The 17031-nt window shown below is 39.0% G+C and overlaps 1 protein-coding gene and 1 long non-coding RNA gene across 2 annotated transcripts in view; one reads left to right on the forward strand and one right to left on the reverse strand.

Moving 5' to 3' along the window:
- CYYR1 (cysteine and tyrosine rich 1) overlaps window positions 1-17031 on the forward strand; it is a 95203-nt gene that overhangs the window by 50498 nt on the left and 27674 nt on the right. The gene's annotated exons all lie outside the window — the stretch shown is intronic.
- LOC116872315 overlaps window positions 10832-17031 on the reverse strand; it is a 193069-nt gene continuing 186869 nt past the window's right edge. Inside the window, exon 3 of the long non-coding RNA XR_004383626.1 lies at window positions 10832-10961. This is a non-coding gene — a long non-coding RNA (uncharacterized LOC116872315). The remainder of the gene's footprint in view (window positions 10962-17031) is intronic.

The following is a 17031-nucleotide window of genomic DNA, read 5'->3' on the forward strand; positions in this document are numbered from 1 at the left end:
GAATGATACACAGGCCATGGCAGAAAACCATTGATGGTGTTTATTAAAGACAAGCATGATACTGTCAAATCTGAATAAGAAATAGATTCGTGGGGAGACAGATGTGAGATAACAGACTAGTTCAAGCTGTGTGTATCTGTGTCTATGTCTGCATGTGCACGTGCGCTACCTCTGACATGCATTTGAACTGCCATGTAGAAAGAGACCTTTGACCTGGACCATTTATTTTCCTACACTCTGTATTTCAAAACGTCCACACAATGTATGATCATCAGCTGGACACTGTGACCGGCTCTCTGAATGTCTTTTATAAAAGAGGATGGCAGAAGTGTCTAAAGAGAAGAAAAGAAGAAAAGTAGTAATCCTTGTGGGGAGTGGGAAGTAACCCAGACCCTAGGGTCAAGGCAGTAGTGCATAGAAGTTGTTGGCAAAAGGAAACAAAGGAGCATTCATTTTGCAATAACCTGGCCCTGTTTTATCATAACATTGCCTAAAACATCCTATAAATATGGATCTTTTGCCATGAAATCCACTGTTCTTTCTCCTACTCTCCATTTTAAAAGCCAACACTTGGATATGTGTCAGAAACCTTGGTTCAGTGCCCTTCTGCTTCAGAGAACTTTATCTCATTGTTGATATGCTGTCTGCATTCCAGCACGTGGCCGTGGGTATCTGTTTGCAGCTGGCTTTATTGGATCCATTTCTTTTGTTCGTCACAGTAGACTTATGTGGGCCAATGACTAGGCAAAAAAATTCCATGACAAAGTTCAATTAGAAGCTTCTTCTATGGATTTTCGTGTCTCGGTTACCATATACTGACTGGTTTCTGGACTCTTCCTATTTTAGGCTGTCGATCTGTGATCTTTAAATGACAGTCAGGATGTCCCTAATGTTTAGTGTGTGTAGAGCACTGTTACTAGCAGTAAGAAAAAAAAAAAAATCTTCTGAACTAGAATAATGGGTGGAAGTTCCACAGAGGCAAATCTGCTTAAAGTAGGAAATACTTTTCTATCAGATACAGATACAAATAAGTGGAAGGAGCTTTCTCGGAAAACAAATGGCAGGCTGAGTCAAAAAGCAGTTCTCTATAGGAACAGTTTGTTCTTTTGGAACAGGTGACTTGGACAGTTTCTATCCTAATGCTATAGATTCCACTCAGTTTTCCAGAGAACCCAAAGCATATTTTAAAAGAATTCACACCTTTGAGTATTTCACATTGCATGAATTTAAAAGATTAGACTTGCTTTTTTTTTAAGATTTTATTTATTTATTTGACAGAGATCACAAGTAGGCAGAGAGGCAGGCAGAGAGAGAGGAGGAAGCAGGCTCCCCGCTGAGCAGAGAGCCCGATGAGGGGCTCGATCCCAGGACCCTGGGATCATGTCCTGAGCTGAAAGCAGAGGCTTTAACCCACTGAGCCACCCAGGCACCCCTAGACTTTCTTTTGATGAGTTTTTTTTTTGTTTGTTTGTTTGTTTGCATCTAGAAAACTGATAAAGAGCATACCATTATTACGATCATTACCATTAACATTTTGCCATCATCAACAATCTGGAGGTGACTTGCAAAATAGTTACATATGAATTCAGTGTTTTTTTTGAAGTCTAACAACAAATATATTCATTAATTACCCAAATCTACAAAAAGTAACATTTTTAAAAGACTTTGCTATATCCCTAAATACATAATAATGGAATTTTTCAAATAGCTAATAGCTGGTCAGTCTGATACCTTGTGCTAACTACACATCAATCCTTGGAACATAGGGTTGGCCTTGTTGCATGACAGCTGATCCAGGAGGACACCCTCCAGCAACAGAGCATAAGGCACCATGCAAACTGCCAATATTGGATTCATTCATTTTTGAGGGCAGTGATAACACAAAATTGTCTTCAGAGACTACAGACTTGTGTTTGTAATCTTTAATGTTTATCATATATAATGTTTATCATATATCACAGTTTCCTTTGCATATTCTTCCTGCTCCATACATAGAAAATACACCAATGCTGATATATAAACAGCTCCTTTACTGCTTAGGTGTCACAGCTGTTAAGCAGCAAGACTGAAAGTGGTACACTTCTCTACAGCTCTAATAAAGTCGATGTAAAATAGTAAAATTCATGATATCTCATCCAGGCAGGCTTTCTAGGTTTCTTACTGCATTATTTAAGTACTTGCATTTGAATTTAGCCTAAATTTGGTAATTCTGCTTGCAAACTTTTATAGTTGAAAATAAAAAATCCCTTTGATACAAGCAGGCTATGTATTTTTATTTTCCCCATTTTGTGGATTTGAAAACAGAGACACAGAGTTAAAAACTGACTTACTCAAGGTAACTTAGGTAGTGATTGGTTCAGCTCTGCTGGATCCTACTGCTATGCTCTCTCCATTGCTTCATGCTGCATCTTAAGAAAATTATTCCAAAGCTGTCAGCTGCGAGAAACTGGAGTGTTCACCAGGGTCCAGGTTTTCTGTCTTTGAAGGGCACTTAGAAGACTGCACTTCCCAACAAGACCTCTCATATTTAAGTGAGTCAGTGGGACTAGCTGACCATTGGACTATGAGCACACATGATGTACGTCACTTCTGACCTAACTTAGGTAGCCCCGTGGGTCCTATCAACACAGTCCCTTTGGGAGCAAGCGTGGAGGCCATATGTTGAGAGAGCAGGGCCAAAAGATGCAAAGAGCCTAGATCGCTGAGCCACTGCCTGGAGGAGAGTCATCACAGTGAGTCACCTGACTTAAGCAGACTTTGAGGAAGAACTAAGTTTTCTCAGTTAAGCCACTGAGATCTGGGGCTTGTTAGTCATGGCAACATAAGCTCAGCCTATTCTATATACAGCCATCTCAATCCTATCTACAGCTGCTAACAACATGTTAGCATTCTCTCCCACTATCATGTTCAGAGGAAGTACACAAACTGCTCTTTAGTGCTATTGGGACAATAAAGCAGGAGAGGATAATTGGGATTGGTTAAAATTTAGTTGCCGTAATTTTAAATCAAGAGGCAAGGAAGAACTCACATAAAAGATACCATTTGACCAATAACTCAAAACCACGCAGATAAATCTGCAGGAAATGCATTCTCAGCAAAAGGGAATTGTCAAGGGTCTGATATTTGCAGAGCAGCAAAGACACCAGTGTAGCTGGAATACAGTGATTGGGGGAGGACAGTAATGAGACATGGAAAGAGATAAGGAGAAGGAGGTGCATCATGGAAGGCTTTGTGGGCTATTATAAGGACTTTGGTGCTTACCCTGAGGGAAAGCGGGAGCCACTGGGAAGTGTGTAGTGACATAGTTTAATTTATATTTTTAAAGGATTGTTTTCTAAAAGCCTGTTGATGACACTAAAGAGTTATTTATGATGGATGATGTTGTTGCAATGTAATCCTGACTTCAGGATGTGTGGTTTTGATCCATGACTAATTCTTACCAAACCAATGCTGGTGGTGTTAACTCACACTGCAAATTACATTGATGGCAATCAGACTTCTATCAAGGTTCCCAGTGATACCCTAAGCTGCAGTACCCTTATATGAAATACTTGCCAAAAAGCTATCAAGGAAATCCTTGCAGGAGTCCTTATTCTCCTGAACCTCCCCTGTAAATCATCAAAAATAGTTGCATATAATTTCATAGTGAATGAAACCAGCACTTGGAGTGTCCTAGGTAATGACAGGATGAATACATTAATCTTACAAATTCTTTGCTGTGTCATTTCCTTCTGGACACTCAGAAGTCACCTTTTGCCTCAGTGTCTCCAAACATAGAACCATTCCCCATCTGCATCAGCCGATTCCAGAATTTATGCCCATTGTATTCCTGTTCTCAGCTCAGAAAACTCTCATTACCCCAGTAGCTCAAGTCAGAAATCCCAGAGGTTGGTAACCATTTCTAAAAATTTCTTGGTCCTACACGAATCCACTTTTCTCCTCTCTCCCTGTCCTCAAATCCAGCCCTCATTCCCTGGCATATGAATTGCCAGGACAGCCCCTAACAGATCTCTCAGTCCCCAATTCTGTCAATGCACACAGCTCCAGGAAGCATCTTTCTAAAACACAAATCTGGTTGTGTCACTCTTCTGTCTGCAAGGGATGAGCTGACCTCTTTGGACTTAAAGATCCCTTACCATCAAGTTTCTGCCAGCATTTGTAGCCACATCTCTTGTTACTGCTAGCCTGCAATTTCTGCAGCAGACCCAGAACACTGGTTGTTTTCCAAACATCCAAAGTTACTTCATAAATCTGCGACTCTGCACATCACATGCCCTCTGCTGGAATATTTTTCACCTTGTCTAACTGGCAAATTCCTACTGCTTTCGGCCCTTGCTTATATGTCATGCCATCTGTGAAGGCTTTCCTGACCCCATCTTCAGGGTCCCAGAGATGTAACTCTATTTCGGTGATGACTTGGAACTTACACCTTTCACCCCCACCACATAACCCTTTGTACACCAAGCCCCTCAGACAGAGGAATAGAAAGTGCATGATAGGTGCTCAGTCCACACTGAATGAATTAATAACTCTCCCATTCTGGCTCTATTGCCTGGTATTTAACATAATTAAGAGGATGTCATATCTATATGTTGGCACCCATCCCGTGATGCTCAACGGGTAAAAGATGGCATTGGGTCACCATTCCCTTCTTGAGGGAAAATGTAGTAATTTCTTTCAGCAATTTATTGGGTGAGTTGAAAATAGACAGTATTTTAATCTTGAACTTGTTCTTACTCGGGTTTGGAGAGGGGGGCTTTTTATTGCACCAGATTGGCTTATTTTTGTTATTCTTCTTTGGCTTCTAGACAGTGTCATTGAATGATTGCCATTCTTCTTAGGTCTGACCTCATTTTCTTTTGCAGTGGATGCTTTGGCTATGAAGGGGAAACCTGTTGAGAAAAGTCAGCCTCTGCTTTCTTGGTTCATGCGGGGATTTGAATTCTGAAATTTGTGTAAAAATAGATTTGATTTAAGAGAGCAGCTATTCTAAAATTAACAATCAAACAATGGGAAAAGTAAAGCTGTCTGCCTTTTTAAAGGGATTACATTTCAATGACACTGTGTTATTTAGTAGTTGTATTTGGTTCTTCCCCCTCCCGCCCCCATTACAGGACAGCATATGTTCTATTGGGACATTGCTGTTTTTGCCTCATTAACTTGAAAGCCCTCTCTAGTCAGCATAAGGCATGTTTAGATGAATACTGCAATAATCCGCTGTTATAACTGGTGGCTGAGTCATCTGTTTTTACAGGATTGGTACTGTAAAGAACTGAGTCATACGTCTCGTGTCAAAATTGAGTGTGAATTTTAAAGTCAAAAGTAAAATGAACCCTTGAGCATACTCAAGTGAAAATCACAGCAACCTGTGGGCTGAGGGGTTTTGTAGCCACTATTTGATTTTTTTTTCCCCAGTCGTATTATTATAGTGTTCGTATTTTCATGCAGCAAGTGGAAAAATCCAAGCTCAGGGCTCACTAGTGCTATTATGAAAAGGATAATATTAGAAATGATTCTAGTTTCTCTGTGATTAGCTATAAACCTCGATCCTTTGCTTATTATGGGCTTCATTTGCTGTAGAGTTATTAGTGGGCAAGAGTTTAAATGAGGCGCAAGAGGCACTTTAGCAAGTGGGCATCCACCTAGATGGGGTAGGGAGTTTACAAAGGTTCATGTACCTTGTGCACCTGTTTCTCTTCTCTAGAATGGAAGGATTCCCAGCATAGGCACCTGGGTCAGGTATCCAAGGTAAGATTCAGAGCACAGAACAAGCTGATGAGAGAAATGTGGAGAGCTTCAGACCAAGGGCACCAAATTCATTCTGCTGTTGCATCGTGATTTAACTCGGAAATTCAGACCAGAAAATCTTCGGGAAGGTTGAGTTTGAAAATGTAGCTGCTCCTGCAGTTCACTTTCAGGTCTTTTTAAAACTGGTTTTCTTTGTCTCCCTACTTAACATTGCCCTGGGATGCTTTGGGAAACACAATCATTTGCAATCATAGCTGAGAATAATATTTATGGAGTTAGTGAATCCAAAAATGCAGTGAAACATCATTAACACAGCAGTGGAGGGAAAGCCCCCTGAATGTCAGAAGAATGTCACAGTTCATAAGCTGTTCGTGTCTGGAGAACAGGTAACTTGGGCAGATTGATTATATTAGGGGCATGTTGATGATATGGTGATTCTCAGGTAGAGGCAAGGTGACATGGATTTGGAATGAAGGAAAGACAATGGATTCGGAGTCACCTCGGAGTCAGGGTAGAGAATGAGGGCTCTGAATTTCTCATGAGCCCTTTTTCTAGATTAGGAAGGGAATCTGAAGCCTCGTCAGTCGCAGAAGAGTGATTGCCAGTGGGGATTGGGTGGTGTATTGACTGTGAACAGGCACAAAGGGGCTTACTGAGAAGGAGGATAAATTCTGTATGTTCGTGGGTGGTACTTTACTTGACATATGCACAAAATCATAAAATTCACCAATCAGCATTTTTAATAGTTATGTACTGATGTGACTTGTACCTCCACGAAAACCAAACAAAACAGAGATGGGCTAGAACTGTGCAGGACCTTGATTTTGTATATTTTTCAGGAATAACTAGTTCCTAATGCAGTATTACCTCCATTTCTTCTCTCCCATCTACAAAAAGCATTAAAAACATTTTTGTGTGTTTTTTTATTCATCTTAACTTAGCTTCTTCAGAATATACTTTGTATGGTGCTAAGTAGACAGTAACTTCCTTTATTTTCTGAAACAGCAGTTCACAGTTAGCTATGTGACTCTGTGATTGCCCTCAGACGCAGTCTCAGAACTTTATGATCTTCTTGGCTTTAACAGAAAAACTTCATTGGAATGATGACGATAACAGCTCCTGCTTATTAAGCGCTTATTAAGCACTTATAATGTTCCAGGGACTCTGGTTATGGACCTACTTATTTCATCCTCATAACAACCTTAGGAGTTAAGTACAATAAATACATGCATTTTTCCTGCAAAAAAAATTAAGTTTAGTGAAGTTGAAAAGCCAATGCATGGTCACAACGTGAAATGTAGTAGAGATTTAGTTCTGTTATCATGGCATAACCTAAAGCTCTCTAGAACGTACCACCTCCCAGCAGCTTCCAAATGCTCATGGAGAGGCACTTCTTAATTACAACTCATGCTTGTATTGCTTTTTACTGATTGGGGATAAAGATTTTTGGAGGAAATATTAATTCTAAATAATTTACCATACCTTGGTGACCATGAGGCACCAAATGAAAAACAAAGGGTAATTAATAACATCAAAACTATAAATGTTGGTTAAGCATCTGCCTTTGGCTCAGGTCATGATCTCAGGGTCCTGGGATACAGCCCTGTGTCAGGCTCTGTGCTCAGCAGGAAGTCTTCTTCTCCCTCTCCCTCTGCCCACTCCCCTCCCCCGCTCATGCTCTTTCTCTCTATCTCTATCTCAAATAAATAAATAATCTTTAAAAAAAACCATAAATGTTTGGCAAACAAGGATCATTTTTTTCTTTTTAATTTTGTCCCTGAGCTGTGTTTTAATTCAGTCTACAGAAGTGTTTTTTTTTTCCTTTGAGCATAAACATCTTAAAAATATTTTGTCTTTCAAAAATGCAAAATAAGACTCAAATACATCATTTTTAAACAGGGCACACCTTTTATCATATAGTAATCTGTTCTTAATTCTCAGACACCATTAAGATGTGCTGCACTCTAGGATCTTATTAACAATGCCCCAAGGGGCACCTGGATGGCTCAGCTGGTTGGGCTTCTGACTCTCGATTTCAGCTCAGGTCATGATCTTGGAAGTCTTGAAATCGAGCCCCTTTGTGCTCCATGATCAGCAGGGAGTCCGCTTGAGATTCTCTCCCTCCCTTATGCTTCTCCCCCTCCCCTGTGCTTCTCCCCCACTGTCTGTCTCTCTTAAAAGAATGAAAAATAAAAATCTTAAAAATAAAAAAAAAAGAATGCCCCAAGTTGGTAAGGGGTTCTTTTGTTTTTTTATGTTTTTTTTACTATTTATCTGTATTATTTTATTATATTCCAGAATTATTATAATACCATCATTCTTTAACATCTATCACCTCATATAGTTACCAAAAGATTTTTTTCCTTGTAATGAGAACTTTTATGACCTATTCTATTATTAACTTTCAAAAATATCATATAGCATTAATTATATTATTTCATTTCCTTCATGTATATACTCAGAAGTGGAATTGCTGGATCATGTGATAGTTCTACTTTTAGTTTTTTGAGGATCTTCCATACTGTTTTCCATAGTGACTGCACTGATTTACATTCCCACCAGCAGTGCATGCAGGTTCCTTTTACTCCACATCCATGCCAGCATTTCTCTGTTGTCATGTTGGTGATGACCATTCTAACAGGCATAAAGTGATATTGCACTGTGGTTTGATTTGCATTTCCCTGATGATCAGTGGTGTTGAGCACCTTTTCCTGTGCCTGTTGGCCATCTGAATATCCTCTTTGGAAAAATGTGTATTCAGGTCCTTTGCCCATTTTTAATTGGATTGTTAGCTTTTTTTTTGCTGTTAAACTGTATGAATTCTTTATGTATTTTTGGATATTAATCTCTTATCAAATATATGATTCGCAAATATTTTCTCCCATTCTGTAGGCTGCCATTTCATTTTGCTGATTTTGTAATGTGGAGTTCTCATAGCCGTGTTTTGTCTCATTCACCATTGATTTTTTTTTTTCAGAGTTGACCTTATGTCATTTTATTGAATTTGCTGCTTCAAAATTCCTTTGGGCTCAAGAGAATGTTAATAGACAACAGAACTAAAAATATAGCTAAAAATAGAGCCTTTTAGAGTAGTTTAAAAATTAGAATAAATAAGCAATGCGGGGGGAACTGAAAAGTTCCTCCATTTTTAAAAAAGTGCACATTTAGGGTTTTTTGTTTTGTTTTGTTTTGTTTTTTGCCCCACCTTCTTTTTGCATGGCTTTGTAAAATTTAGATTTTTCCAGAGGTACTTTTTTTTTTCTCCTTTGTATCTTGTACTTTAATTATAAGGATTACTCAAAATAAGTAATATCCAGACAAGTGCTTTATTGTGACTTTTAAAAGATGTGACTTTCTCAGGGGCAAGCTGATGATTTCTGTCAGCTCCTTATTAGATGTCTTAAATCTCCAAGAGGCCATGGCAGTGGATGTTCTTCAAGAGTGGTCTCCAGGCAACGGGATTCCCGGCCTTACTGCGGAGGACACAAAAGTGAACAGAAATGAGATGAGATGGTTAGTCTGAAGAAAGGAAGAATTCAGAAAGAAATGTAGATGTATTTGAGATGGACATATCAGAATGTTCTAGTGTCTTAGAGAAGTTAAAAGGAAAAATTTTAATCAAGACTTTCTTCAATTAGACTATGAAATTTTTAGCTATTTATTTGGGACTTGTCTAATAACCTTCAGATTTTTATCAATAAAATGTAATGCAAATCTGAAAACACATTTTTTATTCAATTTGGCTTTTTTTTTTCTTTTTAAAGATTAAAATAAGCATTTTTGGAAGACAGGACTTAAATATTTGAATGTATGTCCCACCACACAGGAGCAGACACCAAATTATCTTACCAAAATCCTAAATAAATGAGGTCCCTGAATGTTTTCTCCATTATTATTATAGTATTTCCAAGTGTTTTTAATGGTGATAAAATTACCTTACTGAAATTAGAATCTACCTACTCTTACTTTTATTTTCCTTATCCACTTACCTCCAGAATCAAGTATAAAATAGACACTTTTAACTACATCAAATACACTCAGATCATATTCATAAGGAAAAATGTAAACATTTGAGGAAAAAACTAGCACATATGAACAAAAAATAAGAGGGAAAAATTATCATAAAAAATATTAATCCACAAGAGCACAGCATGACTGGTTCCACATGGTATTAAAGATTAGAGAATTTAATGTCTTAGTTTTAATGTTAGCTACAGCTCACTGGTGTATTACAACATAAAGACAAACAAAATGGAAAAGAAAATGAACTTGGAGTTAAAGACATTATGAATGGACCTAGGACATCTCTTTAATGTATACAGGAATCTGAGCCCTCTCAAAGAAAAGACAGCATGGCAACAGACACTAATCCTTAGAGGTACAAAGAACAAGAGAAATTTGAAGGGCCAAAATAATTTAATCATTTGCTATTTGCTGGAGGGTTTAGAGTGTGGAATAATTTGTGTACAGGAAAGAAACAGTGACTTTAAATTTCTTTAAAATACTCAAATTCATAAATAACATACTCCTCTCTCATTGCTCTATAAATGTAACTTACTACTGTCAAACTTGCTATGTATTTTCATCTGCTCCCTGACTACCCTCCAGAGCAAGCAATATTCATATCTCCATTTCATCTCTTTTTGCAAGACCAATAACCAAAAAAGCAGTTATCAAATTTATACATAGCAAATGAATTCTGCCCATGCTGCATTTTGAATGCAAGAGGAAAGTATCTTTGATCTCTTTGCCTTGGTTTTATTTCTGAACATCTCTGTCTTTGGTCCCTTGCCTTCCTATATAGACTATTCTAAAATTTCAAGACATACATTATATCCTGGGTGTTAAAACCAGTGCTTTATTTTAAAAATTTAGCTGGATTTTTTAATATGCGAAGAATATTTCACTATTAATATGTTTATGGTCTTGGATTGTCAGGTTTTGTTATTGCTTTTATTTTTCTCCCTAGATATTTTGCATATTCCTTTCTACCTTAATGCACTGAGGTACGAGGGCAAGCAAGCCAAGATCCTTTGCTGTAACATTTTTCCACGTTTGTTAAAATATACTTACCTGTTGATACTTTTCAAAAATACACATCAAATCTCATAGTGTTCTCTTCATCTTCAGTACATTTTACAGTCCATCATTAATTCTTCCAGTACTTCAGAGAGGTAGATAAGTGGGCATTACTGGTCAGATTTTCATTTGGTCTGTCCATCAAGAGAACAAAATGAAATTGAGACCCATTACTGCCACTGTACAGATGAAGGAAATGAGACCAAAAGAGTAAGTGGAACCAAAAGGAAAGAGAGTCTGTGTGAATGGAGTGGAAAAGCTTTTTAAATTCCATCTCTCAGTCCTGGGTCTTTTGTATTTACCTGGTTACAGGCTGTTAGCTCTTGGCCAGGGAAAACAAATGGAACCTGTATGTAATACATTCTGTACAGAAATTTCTCTAAGAATTATAAGATGTGACAAAATGAAAGAAAAATGTTGTTTAATAACCACACCGTGATTTGTGTAGCCTAAATTTAGCACTAGGGAGCAAGGGAAACAGCTATGCAGAATAGTCCTTTGCCACCTTGTTGATTGCATTCTGAGGAAATACATTGATTATTAGGATTTCTCAGAGGAAATGTCTGCCCTTTTCTTTGAATGTCTAAACAGTACATTGAACAAGCATGATGTTTCATAGATAAGCAGAATTCAACTCTATCCCACTACCATTTTACAGGAAGCTTTTTCCCCTGCAAAGGCTGGAAATTTGGCAGATCTGTGACTTTCCTGTTCACTCTTAGTTCCAAAGTCTTCTAAGTCCAAAGTACTTTCCTTTGGAAACTGTAAATGTCTAATCTAAGATGTGAACATTTCAGACTCAGGACAGGCTTCTCCCCATCTTCTAGCTGAGGAAAGTATTTGGCAGGTTGACTGTGTTCAGGGGGAGAAATGTGGCCAACTGATCTACTTTTCTATTCATTTCTACCCAGCGGGTCCCCTCCTCCCAGTACATTCCCCACCAGTGTGAAAGCTCAGGAGGAATGAGTGAAGAGAAGGGCACAGGAAAGTTCTGTCACTTCCCGATGCTTAGCTGGCTTCTAACCCTGTGTTGGACGTCTCTGACAGCAGTCTCCAGGAGTTAGAGCTTCTCCCCTGCTGGTTTGGTGGACTTGCTGGCATCTCATTCAGGTGACTGCTGTCCCTTCCTCTCTGCACCACCTCCTGGCTTTTCATCATCCATTCCACACACAGACTTAGCAACCTCCCCTCTTACAACTCTGTTGTCCCCATGTGGTCTTCTTAGGACCTAGAACAGCTCCCAACTGACTCTATCCCCCATGGCCCACATTCAGTCTGCAGAGAGTCAATTCCTTAACTATTATGGGCTGAATGTTGTGTCCTGCCCCCAACACACACAAGATTCATATGATGACATCCTAACCCCCAATGTAAGGATATTAGGAGGTGGGGGTTTTGGGAGGTGATTAGGTTTAGAAGAAGTCATGAAGGTGAAGCTGCCATGATGAAATTAGTGTCATGCTAAGAAGAAGAGACACTAGAGCTTTCTTTACCTGCCATGTGAGGGTACAGTGAGAAGAAAGACAGGAGCAAGACAGAAGGAGAGCCTTCACCAAAAACTGAATTTACCAGCACCTTGATCTTTGACTTCCCAGTATCCAGAATGGTCTGATGAAAAAATAAATGTCTGTGGTTTAAGTCACCCAGTCTGTAGTATTTGTTATAGTCGCCTGAGCTGAGATAAGACAGGGTTCTGTACTTGCCTAAGCCCTTCCCCCCCCTCTCCCTGCACTACCATAGACCTCTCCTCTGCCAAGAAAAGATTGCATTCATTCCTTTTCTTGCCTTCCCAATATCTCTTCCCATTCTTCGAGACCATGATTCTTCTTCCACCAGTCTGATCCACTCACTGATATTTTAGCATTCCATGTGCATTCAGACCCAGCAGCTTTTCACTAATATAACCCCTTGCTTGGCTGTCCAACCTCATTTCTGGCCTCTCACTCATGAATGCCCTTGGATCCTGCTCTCTTGACCTTTTGCAGTGTCTCAGAGGCACTGTGTTCTTTCCCACCTCGTGTGTCTTTCTCTTGCCTTGTTATATTAGTTATTTATGGATGCTATAACAAATTATATAAATTGTTGCTTAAAACAACAGAAATTTATTTCCGCATTTCTGGGAGCAGAAATCCAAAATCAAGATGCCAGCAGGGCCATGCTTCCTCTAAAGGCTGTTAGGAATCTTTCTTTACCTCTTCCAGTTTCTTGTGGCTGTTGACATTCTTTGGGCTCATGCTCAAACCTGTGTCTCCATGGTCACATTGCTGCCTCTTCTTCTGTCCCTCAAATCTCCCCTATGTATCTCCTGTAAGGATACCTATCACTGGATTTAGAATTCATCCAGAAAATCCAAGGTGATCTCTTGATCTCAAAATCCTTAATTTAATTACATCTATAAAGACTCCTTCCCAATAAGATAATGCTCCCAGATTCTGGGAGTTGGGACGTGGACATATCTTTTTGGGACCACCATTCCATACACTATACTTTCCAATGACTTCTTTCATTTCTTTTGCAATTTCCCAGTCCCGATCTCCATTTTGGCCTTTTGTGATTGATTTGTTATTCTCGGACATTTTCCTGAAACACTATTCCTGCCACCAACCCTTCTGCTTTCCAGCCTCCCTTTATTCAAGCTTTCAAACCCCTTCATGATCTCATCCCAGTTTAGTTTACCAAACTCACCTGCACTAGTCAGATCTTTCCTGCCATCAAAACCATATTCAGTGCTTGCTCTACTGAACTTTTCTTTCTTAAAATATGCCCTTTCTCTCTCTTGCTTTCCCATGGGTCGTTTCTTCTTTCTGAGTACTTTCTTTTCTTCCTTGGCTAACTCATCTTTGAAATATCATTTTAATTACCACTTCCTTAATATTTCTTACTATCTTTCTGTTTATCTGTCTCTCTTCCCTGGTAGAGAAGCCAGTCAGACACCTTTCAAGTCACTGTTGTGTCCACAGCTCCTAGACACACACCTGAATATGTACTTCATCCATAGGTGATGAATACATGACGAGATGTGTCCCTCACTCATGTTCAAGAACTTATCAAAGTAAAAGATGGAAACCTTATAAAGCTGATGACAAATTTAGATGCTTGAAGTATCAAAGCCAATGAAAATATATGACACAAGTGAAATAAGGGAAGTCAGTGTGAGATTCAATTCAGACTTCTAATTCAGTGGAGAGCATAAAATCAATATTTACACCTGAGTCTCCTGAAAGACCCATGTTTTGCTTGTCTTCCAGTGTAGAAAAGAATGTGTGTTTCTTCTACTTTAAAACATAATATTTAGGCACCTTGATCTTAAGTTGACTGATCCCCCAAAAAGCAATTATTAGTTTCCCACTGTCATATTATTATTTTGGAGGGGTCATATGACATGAGCTTGGTCATATGACATGAGCCACACTTCCCTGAGTCCATGGCATTTTAATAACTTGAACTTAAAATAGTGAAAAACAAAATTATATTTGTTAGCCTCATGTGGTGCTAGAACTCCCTTAGGGAATGATATGAGAAGCAAACTTTCCTCTAGTAGCAGAAGGGAAAAGAGAGGTCAAGATTTATGGAATGGAGCCGAAAGGTTCTATGACTATTTTTCTCTGTTGGCATGTTTCTCATAGCACTCCCACTAGCTTATTTGCTTTAAAAAATGACCTTGTCTGTCTTATAGAATAAAACCCAAATTCTTGTTAAAGGGTTTATTTAATGTTCTATGACTTGAGTGATAGAAGATTGATGAAACAATCTTTGAAATCATGAAATGGTGAATTGATTGACGTAATCTCAAATTGTTTACATAGAATCAGTTATTGGTCTTATTCCCTAAAAATATTTACGATTTGGATTTCCTCATGAGGGTACACTGATGGGAAAGGGATCATTTTTAAATTAAATATGAACATACATGTGAATATTTTAAAGACCACTCAAAATCATTAAGACTCTTGACTTTAATTTCAGGTAAAGAGGGAAAAAATAGAAAGGTTTGGCACAATGCAACTTAGTGTACCTAAACTGAGTATTCTTTAGTAACCTTTCCACAGTATCAAAAGCAGGTGATTAATATGTTACTGTCCAATCAATACCTGTCATTACCAGCAGATATTTTCAAGTTTGTGATCTCATTGAAACTTAGCAGTCCAAAAACAGAAGAAATTTGAGTAACAGTTATAAATGACTAAAGGAAATTAAGGGACCCCTTCTTTAAGATTCATTTACATCTGGTAGGAAACTATCTTCCTTGATAAATGTGGGTTAGATCATTGGATAAACAGTGGGTCAGAATCAACCTGGCAGTTTTTAGGTTGCTGGGCTAAACTTTCTTCCCATTTGGGAAGCATTGATCTGCCTCTTTTCATGGTCAAACCTATCTTTTAATGGTTATACGTGAGGAGAAAAGGTTACAAGTATTGTTTAGTTTCTGGTTTTTGTTTGTTTGTTTGTTTGTTTGACAGAGAGAGCAAAAGAGCACAAACAGAACAGTAGAAGGAAAGGGAGGGAGCAGGGAGTCTGATGTGGGGCTGAATCCCAGGACCCTGAAACCATAACCTGAGCAGGCAGACACTTAACCATCTGAGCCACTCAGGCGCCCCTAGTTTCTATGTTTCCGTAGCCTTTTGTTACTAACTTTGTATATTACCAATCAGAAATACTTCTTTATGTTAAATATCAATTTTGTGATTTCTTCTCACACTTGAAGTGAATTGGTCGATTTGAGAATATGAAATAGAATGAGGCCTGGAAAGAAAATAATAAAATAGTATTCATAACAATATCCATTCCATGTAATCTCTGTAAATGGAAATGTTTTGACTTTAACTGCTATCTCCTTTTTGTTAGGAAATTGTTGCTAAAATCACCTTTCCTCCCCATTCCACATAACTGAGTCCACCTGACCTTTTCCCCCTAGGCTCCAACCTTTACCTTCTGAACCAATTCCAACGGAGACAGAAAGCCCTTAAGCAGTTTTAGACCCTCTTTGTTACTCTAAGTCGTTGATTCTCCACTTTGACTCATATTAACACCACTATGGTAACTTTTAAAAATATAACACTATCTGGATCTCATCCCTAGAGATTCTGATTTAATTGATTTGGGTTAGGGCTCAGGCCTCAGTATTTTTGTGATTTGATTTAAATCTAATGTGAATCCAGAGTTGAGGACTACAGCCTTTATTCCAAGACAAAATGAGATTGGCTTTCACATTCTATACCAAATCAGGTGTCCTGTGGGACCTATTCAGCTGTGTAATTCTGGGAGCCAGATAAGCACACCTGGGTCCTTGCAAGTTTCATCTCTCTTGGAATGTAGTATTTCCAGAGTCCACCAGTGGACTTCATTTTGTTTCCTGAGTTGAAACTTCTTACAGTGTGTATTTCTAAGAACAAGATTCTTGCCCCCAAAACTCAATCTCAGAGAGGTCAAGTCACAGAGCTCGTTAATAACGAAAACTGGATTTAAACACTGGTGTTCTGAATTCACAGCCTGTGCTCTGAAGCATACCAACGCATTAATCAGGATAGTTAGGCTATGCAGAAATTGATAAAACCTGAAATCTCAGTGGCTTGGCCCAACACCATTCTATTTCTTTTTTTTTTAAAGATTTTATTTATTTGTTTGACAGACATATCACAAGTAGGCAGAGAGGCAGGCAGAGAGAGAGGGGGAAGCAGGCTCCCCGCTGAGCAGAGACCCCCCCCCCCCATGTGGGGCTCGATCCCAGGACCCTGGGATCATGACCTGAGCTGAAGGCAGAGGCTTAACCCACTGAGCCACCCAGGCGCCCCCACCATTCTATTTCTTAATCACATCAGCAGCTCACCTGTGTGCCTCTCTCAAGTCATGACTCATGACTCAGGCTCCTTCCCTATTGTGAGCTCACCATCCCAGAATCCTTTGCTTCCAGTCACACAGACAGGCCGGGGTAGTAGAAGCGGGCAAAGAAACACCAAATCTTAACCAACCATAAGAGGAAGTGACACATCGCTTCCCACAGCCCTTCCCCTCCAAGATGCAGGGAAAGCTGAGAAATGTAGAGGAGCACATGGCTATTACTGTTTCTACAGCAACCCTGCTGCCCACAGATGCCTGCCTTAAGTGGATCTGCAGAACAAAAGATGATTACTCCCTTAATTCCCTGTGACTGTGTTGCTCCCTATTAAATCGTCTTCCTTCTGCACAATCAGCATTAATTTGTGA

This window comes from Lontra canadensis, unplaced genomic scaffold (assembly GCF_010015895.1).
Source record: "Lontra canadensis isolate GAN:19392208 unplaced genomic scaffold, GSC_riverotter_1.0 scaffold29, whole genome shotgun sequence".
Taxonomy (NCBI): Eukaryota; Metazoa; Chordata; class Mammalia; order Carnivora; family Mustelidae; genus Lontra; species Lontra canadensis.